Source organism: Pleurodeles waltl, chromosome 12 (genome assembly GCF_031143425.1).
Source record: "Pleurodeles waltl isolate 20211129_DDA chromosome 12, aPleWal1.hap1.20221129, whole genome shotgun sequence".
NCBI classification, from domain to species: domain Eukaryota; kingdom Metazoa; phylum Chordata; class Amphibia; order Caudata; family Salamandridae; genus Pleurodeles; species Pleurodeles waltl.
Genome location: NC_090451.1, coordinates 125582181 through 125602558, shown reverse-complemented (window position 1 = coordinate 125602558; position 20378 = coordinate 125582181). Strand labels below are relative to the sequence as shown.

Here is a 20378-nt window from a genome sequence, read left to right as displayed (position 1 = left end):
TACTGGGACATACCCCATTTTTACGATTTTGTGTGCTTTTAGCCTCCTTCCAGTCAGTGACAGAAATGGGTGTGAAACCAATGCTGGATCCCAGTAACCTAAACATTTGTGAAAAGAAGACAACATTCTGAATTCAGCAATGCGTAACTTGTGTAGATCTTACAAGGGTTTCCTACAGAAAATAACAACTGAACTAAAAAAAAAAATTGAAATTGAGGTGAAAAAAACAGCCATTTTTCTCTACGTTTTACTCTGTAACTTTTTTCTGCAATGTCAGAATTTTGAAAGCAATATACCGTCACGTCTGCTGGACTCTTCTGGTTGCGGGGATATATTGGGCTTGTAGGTTCATCAAGAACCCTAGGTATCCAGAGAAAATAAATGAGCTGCACCTTGCAGTGGGTTTTCTTTCTATACCGGGTATACAGCAATTAATTTGCCGAAGTATAAAGAGTGAAAAATAGGTATCAAGAAAACCTTTCTATTTCCAAAATGGGCACAAGATAAGGTGTTGAGGAGCAGTGGTTATTTGCACATCTCTGAATTCTGGGGTGCCCACACTAGCATGCGAATTAAAGGGCATTTCTCATGTAGACGTCTTTTTTACACACTGTCTTATATTTGGAAGGAAAAAATGTAGATAAAGACAAGGGGCAGTAACACTTGTTTTGCTATTCTATGTTTCCTCAAGTCTCCCGATAAAAATGGTACCGCACTTGTGTGGGTAGGCCTAGCGCCCGCGACAGGAAGTGCCCCAAAACAGAACGTGGACACATACAATTTTCCCAAGGAAAACCAAAACCTAGGTAAAAGACATTGTCATTTGCAACGCCAATAGCTCTAACTCTCCCAAATGTGAGACCTTTCGCATTGCAAATGCTTGTTTTTTTGTGCAGACAAGTATTCGTGGAGCCTGCTTTGGTTCTTAAGACCTCAGACCTAAAGCAAAGCTTAGACAGAAACATAGCAATGTGCCCTTTGCACACAGTTAGAGATACAACTAAATGGAGTTATATATAGGTGTGCACGGCCATTGTGCACAATTCTGTTGTGATATAAAGTTTCGGTATGGGTTAATGAGAGCTCGTAGTTATGGCCGAGTGGCTAAGGTGATGAGCTTGAAATTCATTGGGGGTTCCTTGCGCAGGTTCGAATCCTGCCGAGTACGTCACTTGTTTATTTTAAACCTGATATTTAAAATAACTGTGAAGAACACATTTACCAACTTTATTTGGGAAGATAGATAATTTGCTTTAAATCTTTATTTAACAGAGGTTCGATTTTATTTTGCAGACAGAAGAGCGGGGTGACCGCGTGGGGAGAACAAATTATTTGTTAAACCTTCCATTTGAAGGTGATCTAAGCAGAATGAAGGAAAACAACAGCAGCGCCCATCAGCCGATTTCTTGGGAGTCCACGGTTTAGGAGTTTACTTAGAAGGAGACTGTAAAAGAGTTTTAAAATTAGGGACCTATTGGTAGAGTCACTGTGCATGCAAATTTAAGGGGCAGGAGGGAGATGCGTCATTAAGATCTGTTAAAATCCATCTCTGGCAGCGGTGGGATTCGAACCCACGCCTCCAAAGAGACTGGAGCCTAAATCCAGCGCCTTAGACCGCTCGGCCACGCTACCTTCAGTTTTCTGTGTGTCTGTGCACTTCATGAGCACCGAAACCCTGCGTCTTGGCACTCAGTGTGGAAAGTCGAGTCGATAAACCGTTTAAAGGACATGATTACAATGTCGGGAGGGTGATGTGGTAATTGAAGGTTATCTCTCTTACTCAGTCACTGCACAAGTCTTCTCCCACCTGCTCGGACCTAGTGCAATCACCTTAAAAGACAACACTCTCCGAGCAATGACTTCCAACCAAGGTATAAGCACCTGCTCTACATAGGCAATGTGACTCCATCATTTTCTAATGAAACAAGTGTTCATACTGGTGGGCTCATTTCTTAGGGTGGGATCTAATGAATGAGCAGTTCATTCAAAAATAACCGAGGAGTTGCACGTATTCATGACATCAGCCCTATTGCCGCACCCAGTCTCCCCAACATACTGTTTAGCTTTCCAGTGACGTCATGTCTTGTGTGGCCTATTCACATTCCGCTGTTAATATTTTTTAGCCAACAGAATTCCACACTTCCCGGTCTTTGAGCTCACATTGAAAAGGCACAAGTCCCAAAATGCAACCGGGTGCTGTTTAAAACTCCAGCACTGGTGGGCGGTGCCCCAGGTGACATGGGGTCCACCTGGATGCTCTGACTGCCTTTCACGTGACAGTCACAGACACACACAGGACAGAGGTTCAAAAGCTATTCTGAAAGAAGTAAGCACAACAGGCCCACGTGAAACTAAACTTTTTAAATAGATGATTTTTGTTTCTATTGACCGGTTTCTCACTCCTTCTGCGCGCCAAGTCAAATGTAAATGAGCCTCGCAATAAAAATGCACAGAGGATGGTAAAATTCACTTCACTCTGCGCTCGTTGATGCTGAGAGCATGGTTGTCAGCCCGCACGCTTGTTATTTTGATGTGGAATTACTTGATTGCTTTGTGATAATTTTCATTACTCCGAATTGGAAGCTCCCCTACCCCAGTAATAACGTTTGAGGTATTACCTCCCTACCACACCAACAAGGCCACCCTCTGACCAAGTCCTTTGCCTCTCTTCAGAACTACCATAAGGCCCTCCATGCACTAGGAACTTTTTGCTTGACGACCATGTAGGCGTCCTTGGAATATTGATATTTAGAAGTAACAATGTTTGTTTATTTTAACTAACTGACCTTTTTAGGGTCTCGCTTCATAGACTCTGTAGTATTCAGTAAAGTGCTTGGAGCCCGCATGTCTCTCACCATTTTTTTTATTTATGTGGCACTCTTCTTTACAGTTTCTTAATTCATCAAGGCATGTCTTGCATCATTTCCGTTCCTCTCTGTAGAGCAGCGACCAAGCGTTGATTGATTCAGCTTAATCAGTGCCTGACCGCTGCTCCCCACCTGATCAAGGTACTATTTTTTCCTTTTACCTTCTAGTGCCCTGCAAACAGAAGGCTTGTGACTGGCAAAAACATGACCAGCAGGTCAACCAAAACTGTTAAGTTTTAAATTTAAATCTAACTTTCTTTTATTTTGCCAAATCGTCTTTTCCCACGTTCCACGCATGTTTTCTTTTGTTTTTGTTCGTGGGCGCTCTTCTCAAAAGATGACGATTAGCTTGTTTAAGATATTGCAAAACAACAGTGTTTCTTTATTATGTGTAAATTCTGAAATTATGCTTTGACACATAATCCTGCGGTACACTTCAATCCACCCCACTCCAATCTGCCCCACTACAATCCACCCCCATCCAGACCACTTCACCCACACTAATCCACCTCACTCCAGTCCAAATCACTCACCCGAATCCAATCCACTCTAACTCATCCCACTCCAACCCTCTCCAGCCACCCCTATCAAATCTGTCTCACTCCAATTTGCCCCCCTCTAATAAAAAACAATCTGCACCACTCCAAAACAATCTGTCCTACTCCGATCCAAAACAATCTGTCCTACTCCGATCCAAAACAATCTGACCCACTCCAATCTGCCCGACTCCACTTCAAAACAATCTCCCCTACTCCAATTCAAAACAATCTACCCCACTGCAATCTTCTGCACTCCAATCCAAAACAAACTACCACACTGCAATCCAAAACAATCTGCCATACTGCAATCGAAAACAATCTGTCCCACCCCAGGCAGTGGTGGCTGGTGCACTTTGAAAGGAGGGGGTGGGAGGGAACAATAGTTCATCTGAAGCTAAGTGAAGAAATTGGAATAAAATAGTGCATTTTAACCCCTTCGCTGCCAGGCCTTTTCCCCGTCAGGTGCCAGGCATTTTTTTGGCTATTTGGGGCAGGACGCGCTTAGGCCATCATACATTTTTGTCCACATAAGCTACCCAGGCCAAATGTGTGTCCTTTTTTTGCAACATCCTAGGGATTCTAGAGGTACCCAGACTTTGTGGGTTCCCCTGAAGGAGACCAAGAAATTAGCCAAAATACAGTAAAAATGTATTTTTTTAAAAATAAATGGAAAAAAGGGCTGGAGAAGAAGGCTTGTGGTTTTTGTCCCTGAAATTGGCATCCACAAAGGGTTTGCAGTGCTAAAATCACCAGCTTCCCAGCTTTCAGGGACAGGCAGACTTGAATCAGAAAACCCAATTTTTCAACTCAATTTTGGCATTTTACTGGGACATACCCCATTTTTACGATTTTGTGTGCTTTTAGCCTCCTTCCAGTCAGTGACAGAAATGGGTGTGAAACCAATGCTGGATCCCAGTAACCTAAACATTTGTGAAAAGAAGACAACATTCTGAATTCAGCAATGGGTAACTTGTGTAGATCTTACAAGGGTTTCCTACAGAAAATAACAACTGAACTAAAAAAAAAAATTGAAATTGAGGTGAAAAAAACAGCCATTTTTCTCTACGTTTTACTCTGTAACTTTTTTCTGCAATGTCAGAATTTTGAAAGCAATATACCGTCACGTCTGCTGGACTCTTCTGGTTGCGGGGATATATTGGGCTTGTAGGTTCATCAAGAACCCTAGGTATCCAGAGAAAATAAATGAGCTGCACCTTGCAGTGGGTTTTCTTTCTATACCGGGTATACAGCAATTAATTTGCCGAAGTATAAAGAGTGAAAAATAGGTATCAAGAAAACCTTTCTATTTCCAAAATGGGCACAAGATAAGGTGTTGAGGAGCAGTGGTTATTTGCACATCTCTGAATTCTGGGGTGCCCACACTAGCATGCGAATTAAAGGGCATTTCTCATGTAGACGTCTTTTTTACACACTGTCTTATATTTGGAAGGAAAAAATGTAGATAAAGACAAGGGGCAGTAACACTTGTTTTGCTATTCTATGTTTCCTCAAGTCTCCCGATAAAAATGGTACCGCACTTGTGTGGGTAGGCCTAGCGCCCGCGACAGGAAGTGCCCCAAAACAGAACGTGGACACATACAATTTTCCCAAGGAAAACCAAAACCTAGGTAAAAGACATTGTCATTTGCAACGCCAATAGCTCTAACTCTCCCAAATGTGAGACCTTTCGCATTGCAAATGCTTGTTTTTTTGTGCAGACAAGTATTCGTGGAGCCTGCTTTGGTTCTTAAGACCTCAGACCTAAAGCAAAGCTTAGACAGAAACATAGCAATGTGCCCTTTGCACACAGTTAGAGATACAACTAAATGGAGTTATATATAGGTGTGCACGGCCATTGTGCACAATTCTGTTGTGATATAAAGTTTCGGTATGGGTTAATGAGAGCTCGTAGTTATGGCCGAGTGGCTAAGGTGATGAGCTTGAAATTCATTGGGGGTTCCTTGCGCAGGTTCGAATCCTGCCGAGTACGTCACTTGTTTATTTTAAACCTGATATTTAAAATAACTGTGAAGAACACATTTACCAACTTTATTTGGGAAGATAGATAATTTGCTTTAAATCTTTATTTAACAGAGGTTCGATTTTATTTTGCAGACAGAAGAGCGGGGTGACCGCGTGGGGAGAACAAATTATTTGTTAAACCTTCCATTTGAAGGTGATCTAAGCAGAATGAAGGAAAACAACAGCAGCGCCCATCAGCCGATTTCTTGGGAGTCCACGGTTTAGGAGTTTACTTAGAAGGAGACTGTAAAAGAGTTTTAAAATTAGGGACCTATTGGTAGAGTCACTGTGCATGCAAATTGAAGGGGCAGGAGGGAGATGCGTCATTAAGATCTGTTAAAATCCATGTCTGGCAGCGGTGGGATTCGAACCCACGCCTCCAAAGAGACTGGAGCCTAAATCCAGCGCCTTAGACCGCTCGGCCACGCTACCTTCAGTTTTCTGTGTGTCTGTGCACTTCATGAGCACCGAAACCCTGCGTCTTGGCACTCAGTGTGGAAAGTCGAGTCGATAAACCGTTTAAAGGACATGATTACAATGTCGGGAGGGTGATGTGGTAATTGAAGGTTATCTCTCTTACTCAGTCACTGCACAAGTCTTCTCCCACCTGCTCGGACCTAGTGCAATCACCTTAAAAGACAACACTCTCCGAGCAATGACTTCCAACCAAGGTATAAGCACCTGCTCTACATAGGCAATGTGACTCCATCATTTTCTAATGAAACAAGTGTTCATACTGGTGGGCTCATTTCTTAGGGTGGGATCTAATGAATGAGCAGTTCATTCAAAAATAACCGAGGAGTTGCACGTATTCATGACATCAGCCCTATTGCCGCACCCAGTCTCCCCAACATACTGTTTAGCTTTCCAGTGACGTCATGTCTTGTGTGGCCTATTCACATTCCGCTGTTAATATTTTTTAGCCAACAGAATTCCACACTTCCCGGTCTTTGAGCTCACATTGAAAAGGCACAAGTCCCAAAATGCAACCGGGTGCTGTTTAAAACTCCAGCACTGGTGGGCGGTGCCCCAGGTGACATGGGGTCCACCTGGATGCTCTGACTGCCTTTCACGTGACAGTCACAGACACACACAGGACAGAGGTTCAAAAGCTATTCTGAAAGAAGTAAGCACAACAGGCCCACGTGAAACTAAACTTTTTAAATAGATGATTTTTGTTTCTATTGACCGGTTTCTCACTCCTTCTGCGCGCCAAGTCAAATGTAAATGAGCCTCGCAATAAAAATGCACAGAGGATGGTAAAATTCACTTCACTCTGCGCTCGTTGATGCTGAGAGCATGGTTGTCAGCCCGCACGCTTGTTATTTTGATGTGGAATTACTTGATTGCTTTGTGATAATTTTCATTACTCCGAATTGGAAGCTCCCCTACCCCAGTAATAACGTTTGAGGTATTACCTCCCTACCACACCAACAAGGCCACCCTCTGACCAAGTCCTTTGCCTCTCTTCAGAACTACCATAAGGCCCTCCATGCACTAGGAACTTTTTGCTTGACGACCATGTAGGCGTCCTTGGAATATTGATATTTAGAAGTAACAATGTTTGTTTATTTTAACTAACTGACCTTTTTAGGGTCTCGCTTGATAGACTCTGTAGTATTCAGTAAAGTGCTTGGAGCCCGCATGTCTCTCACCATTTTTTTTATTTATGTGGCACTCTTCTTTACAGTTTCTTAATTCATCAAGGCATGTCTTGCATCATTTCCGTTCCTCTCTGTAGAGCAGCGACCAAGCGTTGATTGATTCAGCTTAATCAGTGCCTGACCGCTGCTCCCCACCTGATCAAGGTACTATTTTTTCCTTTTACCTTCTAGTGCCCTGCAAACAGAAGGCTTGTGACTGGCAAAAACATGACCAGCAGGTCAACCAAAACTGTTAAGTTTTAAATTTAAATCTAACTTTCTTTTATTTTGCCAAATCGTCTTTTCCCACGTTCCACGCATGTTTTCTTTTGTTTTTGTTCGTGGGCGCTCTTCTCAAAAGATGACGATTAGCTTGTTTAAGATATTGCAAAACAACAGTGTTTCTTTATTATGTGTAAATTCTGAAATTATGCTTTGACACATAATCCTGCGGTACACTTCAATCCACCCCACTCCAATCTGCCCCACTACAATCCACCCCCATCCAGACCACTTCACCCACACTAATCCACCTCACTCCAGTCCAAATCACTCACCCGAATCCAATCCACTCTAACTCATCCCACTCCAACCCTCTCCAGCCACCCCTATCAAATCTGTCTCACTCCAATTTGCCCCCCTCTAATAAAAAACAATCTGCACCACTCCAAAACAATCTGTCCTACTCCGATCCAAAACAATCTGTCCTACTCCGATCCAAAACAATCTGACCCACTCCAATCTGCCCGACTCCACTTCAAAACAATCTCCCCTACTCCAATTCAAAACAATCTACCCCACTGCAATCTTCTGCACTCCAATCCAAAACAAACTACCACACTGCAATCCAAAACAATCTGCCATACTGCAATCGAAAACAATCTGTCCCACCCCAGGCAGTGGTGGCTGGTGCACTTTGAAAGGAGGGGGTGGGAGGGAACAATAGTTCATCTGAAGCTAAGTGAAGAAATTGGAATAAAATAGTGCATTTTAACCCCTTCGCTGCCAGGCCTTTTCCCCTCAGGTGCCAGGCATTTTTTTGGCTATTTGGGGCAGGACGCGCTTAGGCCATCATACATTTTTGTCCACATAAGCTACCGACGCCAAATTTGTGTCCTTTTTTAGCAACATCCTAGGGATTCTAGAGGTACCCAGACTTTGTGGGTTCCCCTGAAGGAGACCAAGAAATTAGCCAAAATACAGTAGAAATGTATTTTTAAAAAAATAAATGGAAAAAAGGGCTGGAGAAGAAGGCTTGTGGTTTTTGTCCCTGAAATTGGCATCCACAAAGGGTTTGCAGTGCTAAAATCACCAGCTTCCCAGCTTTCAGGGACAGGCAGACTTGAATCAGAAAACCCAATTTTTCAACTCAATTTTGGCATTTTACTGGGACATACCCCATTTTTACGATTTTGTGTGCTTTTAGCCTCCTTCCAGTCAGTGACAGAAATGGGTGTGAAACCAATGCTGGATCCCAGTAACCTAAACATTTGTGAAAAGAAGACAACATTCTGAATTCAGCAATGGGTAACTTGTGTAGATCTTACAAGGGTTTCCTACAGAAAATAACAACTGAACTAAAAACAAATATTGAAATTGAGGTGAAAAAAACAGCCATTTTTCTCTACGTTTTACTCTGTAACTTTTTTCTGCAATGTCAGAATTTTGAAAGCAATATACCGTTACGTCTGCTGGACTCTTCTGGTTGCGGGGATATATTGGGCTTGTAGGTTCATCAAGAACCCTAGGTATCCAGAGAAAATAAATGAGCTGCACCTTGCAGTGGGTTTTCTTTCTATACCGGGTATACAGCAATTAATTTGCCAAAGTATAAAGAGTGAAAAATAGGTATCAAGAAAACCTTTCTATTTCCAAAATGGGCACAAGATAAGGTGTTGAGGAGCAGTGGTTATTTGCACATCTCTGAATTCTGGGGTGCCCACACTAGCATGCGAATTAAAGGGCATTTCTCATATAGACGTCTTTTTTACACACTGTCTTATATTTGGAAGGAAAAAATGTAGATAAAGACAAGGGGCAGTAACACTTGTTTTGCTATTCTATGTTTCCTCAAGTCTCCCGATAAAAATGGTACCGCACTTGTGTGGGTAGGCCTAGCGCCCGCGACAGGAAGTGCCCCAAAACATAACGTGGACACATACAATTTTCCCAAGGAAAACCAAAACCTAGGTAAAAGACATTGTCATTTGCAACGCCAATAGCTCTAACTCTCCCAAGTGTGAGACCTTTCGCATTGAAAATGCTTGTTTTTTTGTGCAGACAAGTATTCGTGGAGCCTGCTTTGGTTCTTAAGACCTCAGACCTATAGCAAAGCTTAGACAGAAACATAGCAATGTGCCCTTTGCACACAGTTAGAGATACAACTAAATGGAGTTATATATAGGTGTGCACGGCCATTGTGCACAATTCTGTTGTGATATAAAGTTTCGGTATGGGTTAATGAGAGCTCGTAGTTATGGCCGAGTGGCTAAGGTGATGAGCTTGAAATTCATTGGGGGTTCATTGCGCAGGTTCGAATCCTGCCGAGTACGTCACTTGTATATTTTAAACCTGATATTTAAAATAACTGTGAAGAACACATTTACCAACTTTATTTGGGAAGATAGATAATTTGCTTTAAATCTTTATTTAACAGAGGTTCGATTTTATTTTGCAGACAGAAGAGCGGGGTGACCGCGTGGGGAGAACAAATTATTTGTTAAACCTTCCATTTGAAGGTGATCTAAGCAGAATGAAGGAAAACAACAGCAGCGCCCATCAGCCGATTTCTTGGGAGTCCACGGTTTAGGAGTTTACTTAGAAGGAGACTGTAAAAGAGTTTTAAAATTAGGGACCTATTGGTAGAGTCACTGTGCATGCAAATTGAAGGGGCAGGAGGGAGATGCGTCATTAAGATCTGTTAAAATCCATCTCCGGCAGCGATGGGATTCGAACCCACGCCTCCAAAGAGACTGGAGCCTAAATCCAGCGCCTTAGACCGCTCGGCCACGCTACCTTCAGTTTTCTGTGTGTCTGTGCACTTCATGAGCACCGAAACCCTGCGTCTTGGCACTCAGTGTGGAAAGTCGAGTCGATAAACCGTTTAAAGGACATGATTACAATGTCGGGAGGGTGATGTGGTAATTGAAGGTTATCTCTCTTACTCAGTCACTGCACAAGTCTTCTCCCACCTGCTCGGACCTAGTGCAATCACCTTAAAAGACAACACTCTCCGAGCAATGACTTCCAACCAAGGTATAAGCACCTGCTCTACATAGGCAATGTGACTCCATCATTTTCTAATGAAACAAGTGTTCATACTGGTGGGCTCCTTTCTTAGGGTGGGATCTAATGAATGAGCAGTTCATTCAAAAATAACCGAGGAGTTGCACGTATTCATGACATCAGCCCTATTGCCGCACCCAGTCTCCCCAACATACTGTTTAGCTTTCCAGTGACGTCATGTCTTGTGTGGCCTATTCACATTCCGCTGTTAATATTTTTTAGCCAACAGAATTCCACACTTCCGTCTTTGAGCTCACATTGAAAAGGCACAAGTCCCAAAATGCAACCGGGTGCTGTTTAAAACTCCAGCACTGGTGGGCGGTGCCCCAGGTGACATGGGGCCCACCTGGATGCTCTGACTGCCTTTCACGTGACAGTCACAGACACACACAGGACAGAGGTTCAAAAGCTATTCTGAAAGAAGTAAGCACAACAGGCCCACGTGAAACTAAACTTTTTAAATAGATGATTTTTGTTTCTATTGACCGGGTTCTCACTCGTTCTGCGCGCCAAGTCAAATGTAAATGAGCCTCGCAATAAAAATGCACAGAGGATGGTAAAATTCACTTCACTCTGCGCTCGTTGATGCTGAGAGCATGGTTGTCAGCCCGCACGCTTGTTATTTTGATGTGGAATTACTTGATTGCTTTGTGATAATTTTCATTACTCCGAATTGCAAGCTCCCCTACCCCAGTAATAACGTTTGAGGTATTGCCTCCCTACCACACCAACAAGGCCACCCTCTGACCAAGTCCTTTGCCTCTCTTCAGAACTACCATAAGGCCCTCCATGCACTAGGAACTTTTTGCTTGACGAGCATGTAGGCGTCCTTGGAATATTGATATTTAGAAGTAACAATGTTTGTTTATTTTAACTAACTGACCTTTTTAGGGTCTCGCTTGATAGACTCTGTAGTATTCAGTAAAGGGCTTGGAGCCCGCATGTCTCTCACCATTTTTTAATTATGTGGCACTCTTCTTTACAGTTTCTTAATTCATCAAGGCATGTCTTGCATCATTTCCGTTCCTCTCTGTAGAGCAGCGACCAAGCGTTGATTGATTCAGCTTAATCAGTGCCTGACCGCTGCTCCCCACCTGATCAAGGTACTATTTTTTCCTTTTACCTTCTAGTGCCCTGCAAACAAAAGGCTTGTGACTGGCAAAAACATGACCAGCAGGTCAACCAAAACTGTTAAGTTTTCAATTTAAATCTAACTTTCTTTTATTTTGCCAAATCGTCTTTTCCCACGTTCCACGCATGTTTTCTTTTGTTTTTGTTCGTGGGCGCTCTTCTCAAAAGATGACGATTAGCTTGTTTAAAATATTGCAAAACAACAGTGTTTCTTTATTATGTGTAAATTCTGAAATTATGCTTTGACACATAATCCTGCGGTACACTTCAATCCACCCCACTCCAGTCTGCCCCACTACAATCCACCCCCATCCAGACCACTTCACCCACACTAATCCACCTCACTCCAGTCCAAATCACTCACCCGAATCCAATCCACTCTAACTCATCCCACTCCAACCCTCTCCAGCCACCCCTATCAAATCTGTCTCACTCCAATTTGCCCCCCTCTAATAAAAAACAATCTGCACCACTCCAAAACAATCTGTCCTACTCCGATCCAAAACAATCTGACCCACTCCAATCTGCCCGACTCCACTTCAAAACAATCTCCCCTACTCCAATTCAAAACAATCTACCCCACTGCAATCTTCTGCACTCCAATCCAAAACAAACTACCACACTGCAATCCAAAACAATCTGCCATACTGCAATCGAAAACAATCTGTCCCACCCCAGGCAGTGGTGGCTGGTGCACTTTGAAAGGAGGGGGTGGGAGGGAACAATAGTTCATCTGAAGCTAAGTGAAGAAATTGGAATAAAATAGTGCATTTTAACCCCTTCGCTGCCAGGCCTTTTCCCCGTCAGGTGCCAGGCATTTTTTTGGCTATTTGGGGCAGGACGCGCTTAGGCCATCATACATTTTTGTCCACATAAGCTACCCAGGCCAAATGTGTGTCCTTTTTTTGCAACATCCTAGGGATTCTAGAGGTACCCAGACTTTGTGGGTTCCCCTGAAGGAGACCAAGAAATTAGCCAAAATACAGTAAAAATGTATTTTTTTAAAAATAAATGGAAAAAAGGGCTGGAGAAGAAGGCTTGTGGTTTTTGTCCCTGAAATTGGCATCCACAAAGGGTTTGCAGTGCTAAAATCACCAGCTTCCCAGCTTTCAGGGACAGGCAGACTTGAATCAGAAAACCCAATTTTTCAACTCAATTTTGGCATTTTACTGGGACATACCCCATTTTTACGATTTTGTGTGCTTTTAGCCTCCTTCCAGTCAGTGACAGAAATGGGTGTGAAACCAATGCTGGATCCCAGTAACCTAAACATTTGTGAAAAGAAGACAACATTCTGAATTCAGCAATGGGTAACTTGTGTAGATCTTACAAGGGTTTCCTACAGAAAATAACAACTGAACTAAAAAAAAAAATTGAAATTGAGGTGAAAAAAACAGCCATTTTTCTCTACGTTTTACTCTGTAACTTTTTTCTGCAATGTCAGAATTTTGAAAGCAATATACCGTCACGTCTGCTGGACTCTTCTGGTTGCGGGGATATATTGGGCTTGTAGGTTCATCAAGAACCCTAGGTATCCAGAGAAAATAAATGAGCTGCACCTTGCAGTGGGTTTTCTTTCTATACCGGGTATACAGCAATTAATTTGCCGAAGTATAAAGAGTGAAAAATAGGTATCAAGAAAACCTTTCTATTTCCAAAATGGGCACAAGATAAGGTGTTGAGGAGCAGTGGTTATTTGCACATCTCTGAATTCTGGGGTGCCCACACTAGCATGCGAATTAAAGGGCATTTCTCATGTAGACGTCTTTTTTACACACTGTCTTATATTTGGAAGGAAAAAATGTAGATAAAGACAAGGGGCAGTAACACTTGTTTTGCTATTCTATGTTTCCTCAAGTCTCCCGATAAAAATGGTACCGCACTTGTGTGGGTAGGCCTAGCGCCCGCGACAGGAAGTGCCCCAAAACACAACGTGGACACATACAATTTTCCCAAGGAAAACCAAAACCTAGGTAAAAGACATTGTCATTTGCAACGCCAATAGCTCTAACTCTCCCAAATGTGAGACCTTTCGCATTGCAAATGCTTGTTTTTTTGTGCAGACAAGTATTCGTGGAGCCTGCTTTGGTTCTTAAGACCTCAGACCTAAAGCAAAGCTTAGACAGAAACATAGCAATGTGCCCTTTGCACACAGTTAGAGATACAACTAAATGGAGTTATATATAGGTGTGCACGGCCATTGTGCACAATTCTGTTGTGATATAAAGTTTCGGTATGGGTTAATGAGAGCTCGTAGTTATGGCCGAGTGGCTAAGGTGATGAGCTTGAAATTCATTGGGGGTTCCTTGCGCAGGTACGAATCCTGCCGAGTACGTCACTTGGTTATTTTAAACCTAATGTTTAAAATAACTGTGAAGAACACATTTACCAACTTTATTTGGGAAGATAGATAATTTGCTTTAAATCTTTATTTAACAGAGGTTCGATTTTATTTTGCAGACAGAAGAGCGGGGTGACCGCGTGGGGAGAACAAATTATTTGTTAAACCTTCCATTTGAAGGTGATCTAAGCAGAATGAAGGAAAACAACAGCAGCGCCCATCAGCCGATTTCTTGGGAGTCCACGGTTTAGGAGTTTACTTAGAAGGAGACTGTAAAAGAGTTTTAAAATTAGGGACCTATTGGTAGAGTCACTGTGCATGCAAATTTAAGGGGCAGGAGGGAGATGCGTCATTAAGATCTGTTAAAATCCATCTCTGGCAGCGGGGGGATTCGAACCCACGCCTCCAAAGAGACTGGAGCCTAAATCCAGCGCCTTAGACGGCTCGGCCACGCTACCTTCAGTTTTCTGTGTGTCTGTGCACTTCATGAGCACCGAAACCCTGCGTCTTGGCACTCAGTGTGGAAAGTCGAGTCGATAAACCGTTTAAAGGACATGATTACAATGTCGGGAGGGTGATGTGGTAATTGAAGGTTATCTCTCTTACTCAGTCACTGCACAAGTCTTCTCCCACCTGCTCGGACCTAGTGCAATCACCTTAAAAGACAACACTCTCCGAGCAATGACTTCCAACCAAGGTATAAGCACCTGCTCTACATAGGCAATGTGACTCCATCATTTTCTAATGAAACAAGTGTTCATACTGGTGGGCTCATTTCTTAGGGTGGGATCTAATGAATGAGCAGTTCATTCAAAAATAACCGAGGAGTTGCACGTATTCATGACATCAGCCCTATTGCCGCACCCAGTCTCCCCAACATACTGTTTAGCTTTCCAGTGACGTCATGTCTAGTGTGGCCTATTCACATTCCGCTGTTAATATTTTTTAGCCAACAGAATTCCACACTTCTCGGTCTTTGAGCTCACATTGAAAAGGCACAAGTCCCAAAATGCAACCGGGTGCTGTTTAAAACTCCAGCACTGGTGGGCGGTGCCCCAGGTGACATGGGGCCCACCTGGATGCTCTGACTGCCTTTCACGTGACAGTCACAGACACACACAGGACAGAGGTTCAAAAGCTATTCTGAAAGAAGTAAGCACAACAGGCCCACGTGAAACTAAACTTTTTAAATAGATGATTTTTGTTTCTATTGACCGGGTTCTCACTCGTTCTGCGCGCCAAGTCAAATGTAAATGAGCCTCGCAATAAAAATGCACAGAGGATGGTAACATTCACTTCACTCTGCGCTCGTTGATGCTGAGAGCATGGTTGTCAGCCCGCACGCTTGTTATTTTGATGTGGAATTACTTGATTGCTTTGTGATAATTTTCATTACTCCGAATTGGAAGCTCCCCTACCCCAGTAATAACGTTTGAGGTATTACCTCCCTACCACACCAACAAGGCCACCCTCTGACCAAGTCCTTTGCCTCTCTTCAGAACTACCATAAGGCCCTCCATGCACTAGGAACTTTTTGCTTGACGACCATGTAGGCGTCCTTGGAATATTGATATTTAGAAGTAACAATGTTTGTTTATTTTAACTAACTGACCTTTTTAGGGTCTCGCTTGATAGACTCTGTAGTATTCAGTAAAGTGCTTGGAGCCCGCATGTCTCTCACCATTTTTTTTATTTATGTGGCACTCTTCTTTACAGTTTCTTAATTCATCAAGGCATGTCTTGCATCATTTCCGTTCCTCTCTGTAGAGCAGCGACCAAGCGTTGATTGATTCAGCTTAATCAGTGCCTGACCGCTGCTCCCCACCTGATCAAGGTACTATTTTTTCCTTTTACCTTCTAGTGCCCTGCAAACAGAAGGCTTGTGACTGGCAAAAACATGACCAGCAGGTCAACCAAAACTGTTAAGTTTTAAATTTAAATCTAACTTTCTTTTATTTTGCCAAATCGTCTTTTCCCACGTTCCACGCATGTTTTCTTTTGTTTTTGTTCGTGGGCGCTCTTCTCAAAAGATGACGATTAGCTTGTTTAAGATATTGCAAAACAACAGTGTTTCTTTATTATGTGTAAATTCTGAAATTATGCTTTGACACATAATCCTGCGGTACACTTCAATCCACCCCACTCCAATCTGCCCCACTACAATCCACCCCCATCCAGACCACTTCACCCACACTAATCCACCTCACTCCAGTCCAAATCACTCACCCGAATCCAATCCACTCTAACTCATCCCACTCCAACCCTCTCCAGCCACCCCTATCAAATCTGTCTCACTCCAATTTGCCCCCCTCTAATAAAAAACAATCTGCACCACTCCAAAACAATCTGTCCTACTCCGATCCAAAACAATCTGTCCTACTCCGATCCAAAACAATCTGACCCACTCCAATCTGCCCGACTCCACTTCAAAACAATCTCCCCTACTCCAATTCAAAACAATCTACCCCACTGCAATCTTCTGCACTCCAATCCAAAACAAACTACCACACTGCAATCCAAAACAATCTGCCATACTGCAATCGAAAACAATCTGTCCCACCCCAGGCAGTGGTGGCTGGTGCACTTTGAAAGGAGGGGGTGGGAGGGAACAATAGTTCATCTGAAGCTAAGTGAAGAAATTGGAATAAAATAGTGCATTTTAACCCCTTCGCTGCCAGGCCTTTTCCCCCTCAGGTGCCAGGCATTTTTTTGGCTATTTGGGGCAGGACGCGCTTAGGCCATCATACATTTTTGTCCACATAAGCTACCGACGCCAAATTTGTGTCCTTTTTTAGCAACATCCTAGGGATTCTAGAGGTACCCAGACTTTGTGGGTTCCCCTGAAGGAGACCAAGAAATTAGCCAAAATACAGTAGAAATGTATTTTTAAAAAAATAAATGGAAAAAAGGGCTGGAGAAGAAGGCTTGTGGTTTTTGTCCCTGAAATTGGCATCCACAAAGGGTTTGCAGTGCTAAAATCACCAGCTTCCCAGCTTTCAGGGACAGGCAGACTTGAATCAGAAAACCCAATTTTTCAACTCAATTTTGGCATTTTACTGGGACATACCCCATTTTTACGATTTTGTGTGCTTTTAGCCTCCTTCCAGTCAGTGACAGAAATGGGTGTGAAACCAATGCTGGATCCCAGTAACCTAAACATTTGTGAAAAGAAGACAACATTCTGAATTCAGCAATGGGTAACTTGTGTAGATCTTACAAGGGTTTCCTACAGAAAATAACAACTGAACTAAAAACAAATATTGAAATTGAGGTGAAAAAAACAGCCATTTTTCTCTACGTTTTACTCTGTAACTTTTTTCTGCAATGTCAGAATTTTGAAAGCAATATACCGTTACGTCTGCTGGACTCTTCTGGTTGCGGGGATATATTGGGCTTGTAGGTTCATCAAGAACCCTAGGTATCCAGAGAAAATAAATGAGCTGCACCTTGCAGTGGGTTTTCTTTCTATACCGGGTATACAGCAATTAATTTGCCAAAGTATAAAGAGTGAAAAATAGGTATCAAGAAAACCTTTCTATTTCCAAAATGGGCACAAGATAAGGTGTTGAGGAGCAGTGGTTATTTGCACATCTCTGAATTCTGGGGTGCCCACACTAGCATGCGAATTAAAGGGCATTTCTCATATAGACGTCTTTTTTACACACTGTCTTATATTTGGAAGGAAAAAATGTAGATAAAGACAAGGGGCAGTAACACTTGTTTTGCTATTCTATGTTTCCTCAAGTCTCCCGATAAAAATGGTACCGCACTTGTGTGGGTAGGCCTAGCGCCCGCGACAGGAAGTGCCCCAAAACATAACGTGGACACATACAATTTTCCCAAGGAAAACCAAAACCTAGGTAAAAGACATTGTCATTTGCAACGCCAATAGCTCTAACTCTCCCAAGTGTGAGACCTTTCGCATTGCAAATGCTTGTTTTTTTGTGCAGACAAGTATTCGTGGAGCCTGCTTTGGTTCTTAAGACCTCAGACCTATAGCAAAGCTTAGACAGAAACATAGCAATGTGCCCTTTGCACACAGTTAGAGATACAACTAAATGGAGTTATATATAGGTGTGCACGGCCATTGTGCACAATTCTGTTGTGATATAAAGTTTCGGTATGGGTTAATGAGAGCTCGTAGTTATGGCCGAGTGGCTAAGGTGATGAGCTTGAAATTCATTGGGGGTTCATTGCGCAGGTTCGAATCCTGCCGAGTACGTCACTTGTTTATTTTAAACCTGATATTTAAAATAACTGTGAAGAACACATTTACCAACTTTATTTGGGAAGATAGATAATTTGCTTTAAATCTTTATTTAACAGAGGTTCGATTTTATTTTGCAGACAGAAGAGCGGGGTGACCGCGTGGGGAGAACAAATTATTTGTTAAACCTTCCATTTGAAGGTGATCTAAGCAGAATGAAGGAAAACAACAGCAGCGCCCATCAGCCGATTTCTTGGGAGTCCACGGTTTAGGAGTTTACTTAGAAGGAGACTGTAAAAGAGTTTTAAAATTAGGGACCTATTGGTAGAGTCACTGTGCATGCAAATTGAAGGGGCAGGAGGGAGATGCGTCATTAAGATCTGTTAAAATCCATCTCTGGCAGCGATGGGATTCGAACCCACGCCTCCAAAGAGACTGGAGCCTAAATCCAGCGCCTTAGACCGCTCGGCCACGCTACCTTCAGTTTTCTGTGTGTCTGTGCACTTCATGAGCACCGAAACCCTGCGTCTTGGCACTCAGTGTGGAAAGTCGAGTCGATAAACCGTTTAAAGGACATGATTACAATGTCGGGAGGGTGATGTGGTAATTGAAGGTTATCTCTCTTACTCAGTCACTGCACAAGTCTTCTCCCACCTGCTCGGACCTAGTGCAATCACCTTAAAAGACAACACTCTCCGAGCAATGACTTCCAACCAAGGTATAAGCACCTGCTCTACATAGGCAATGTGACTCCATCATTTTCTAATGAAACAAGTGTTCATACTGGTGGGCTCCTTTCTTAGGGTGGGATCTAATGAATGAGCAGTTCATTCAAAAATAACCGAGGAGTTGCACGTATTCATGACATCAGCCCTATTGCCGCACCCAGTCTCCCCAACATACTGTTTAGCTTTCCAGTGACGTCATGTCTTGTGTGGCCTATTCACATTCCGCTGTTAATATTTTTTAGCCAACAGAATTCCACACTTCCGTCTTTGAGCTCACATTGAAAAGGCACAAGTCCCAAAATGCAACCGGGTGCTGTTTAAAACTCCAGCACTGGTGGGCGGTGCCCCAGGTGACATGGGGCCCACCTGGATGCTCTGACTGCCTTTCACGTGACAGTCACAGACACACACAGGACAGAGGTTCAAAAGCTATTCTGAAAGAAGTAAGCACAACAGGCCCACGTGAAACTAAACTTTTTAAATAGATGATTTTTGTTTCTATTGACCGGGTTCTCACTCGTTCTGCGCGCCAAGTCAAATGTAAATGAGCCTCGCAATAAAAATGCACAGAGGATGGTAAAATTCACTTCACTCTGCGCTCGTTGATGCTGAGAGCATGGTTGTCAGCCCGCACGCTTGTTATTTTGATGTGGAATTACTTGATTGCTTTGTGATAATTTTCATTACTCCGAATTGCAAGCTCCCCTACCCCAGTAATAACGTTTGAGGTATTGCCTCCCTACCACACCAACAAGGCCACCCTCTGACCAAGTCCTTTGCCTCTCTTCAGAACTACCATAAGGCCCTCCATGCACTAGGAACTTTTTGCTTGACGAGCATGTAGGCGTCCTTGGAATATTGATATTTAGAAGTAACAATGTTTGTTTATTTTAACTAACTGACCTTTTTAGGGTCTCGCTTGATAGACTCTGTAGTATTCAGTAAAGGGCTTGGAGCCCGCATGTCTCTCACCATTTTTTAATTATGTGGCACTCTTCTTTACAGTTTCTTAATTCATCAAGGCATGTCTTGCATCATTTCCGTTCCTCTCTGTAGAGCAGCGACCAAGCGTTGATTGATTCAGCTTAATCAGTGCCTGACCGCTGCTCCCCACCTGATCAAGGTACTATTTTTTCCTTTTACCTTCTAGTGCCCTGCAAACAAAAGGCTTGTGACTGGCAAAAACATGACCAGCAGGTCAACCAAAACTGTTAAGTTTTCAATTTAAATCTAACTTTCTTTTATTTTGCCAAATCGTCTTTTCCCACGTTCCACGCATGTTTTCTTTTGTTTTTGTTCGTGGGCGCTCTTCTCAAAAGATGACGATTAGCTTGTTTAAAATATTGCAAAACAACAGTGTTTCTTTATTATGTGTAAATTCTGAAATTATGCTTTGACACATAATCCTGCGGTACACTTCAATCCACCCCACTCCAGTCTGCCCCACTACAATCCACCCCCATCCAGACCACTTCACCCACACTAATCCACCTCACTCCAGTCCAAATCACTCACCCGAATCCAATCCACTCTAACTCATCCCACTCCAACCCTCTCCAGCCACCCCTATCAAATCTGTCTCACTCCAATTTGCCCCCCTCTAATAAAAAACAAT

General features: G+C 42.9%; 5 non-coding genes across 5 annotated transcripts; all 5 read right to left on the bottom strand.

Moving 5' to 3' along the window:
• Positions 1-1550: 1550 nt before the first annotated feature.
• TRNAL-UAG (transfer RNA leucine (anticodon UAG)) lies at positions 1551-1632 on the bottom strand. Its single transcript has one exon. It is a non-coding gene; the product is annotated as a tRNA-Leu (tRNA).
• Positions 1633-5778: 4146 nt separating this feature from the next.
• Positions 5779-5860, bottom strand: TRNAL-UAG (transfer RNA leucine (anticodon UAG)). The gene has a single exon. It is a non-coding gene; the product is annotated as a tRNA-Leu (tRNA).
• A 4145-nt stretch (positions 5861-10005) lies between these two features.
• On the bottom strand, positions 10006-10087 carry TRNAL-UAG (transfer RNA leucine (anticodon UAG)). Its single transcript has one exon. It is a non-coding gene; the product is annotated as a tRNA-Leu (tRNA).
• A 4117-nt stretch (positions 10088-14204) lies between these two features.
• Positions 14205-14286, bottom strand: TRNAL-UAG (transfer RNA leucine (anticodon UAG)). The gene has a single exon. It is a non-coding gene; the product is annotated as a tRNA-Leu (tRNA).
• Positions 14287-18432: 4146 nt separating this feature from the next.
• TRNAL-UAG (transfer RNA leucine (anticodon UAG)) lies at positions 18433-18514 on the bottom strand. The gene has a single exon. It is a non-coding gene; the product is annotated as a tRNA-Leu (tRNA).
• Between the last annotated feature and the right edge of the window lie 1864 nt (positions 18515-20378).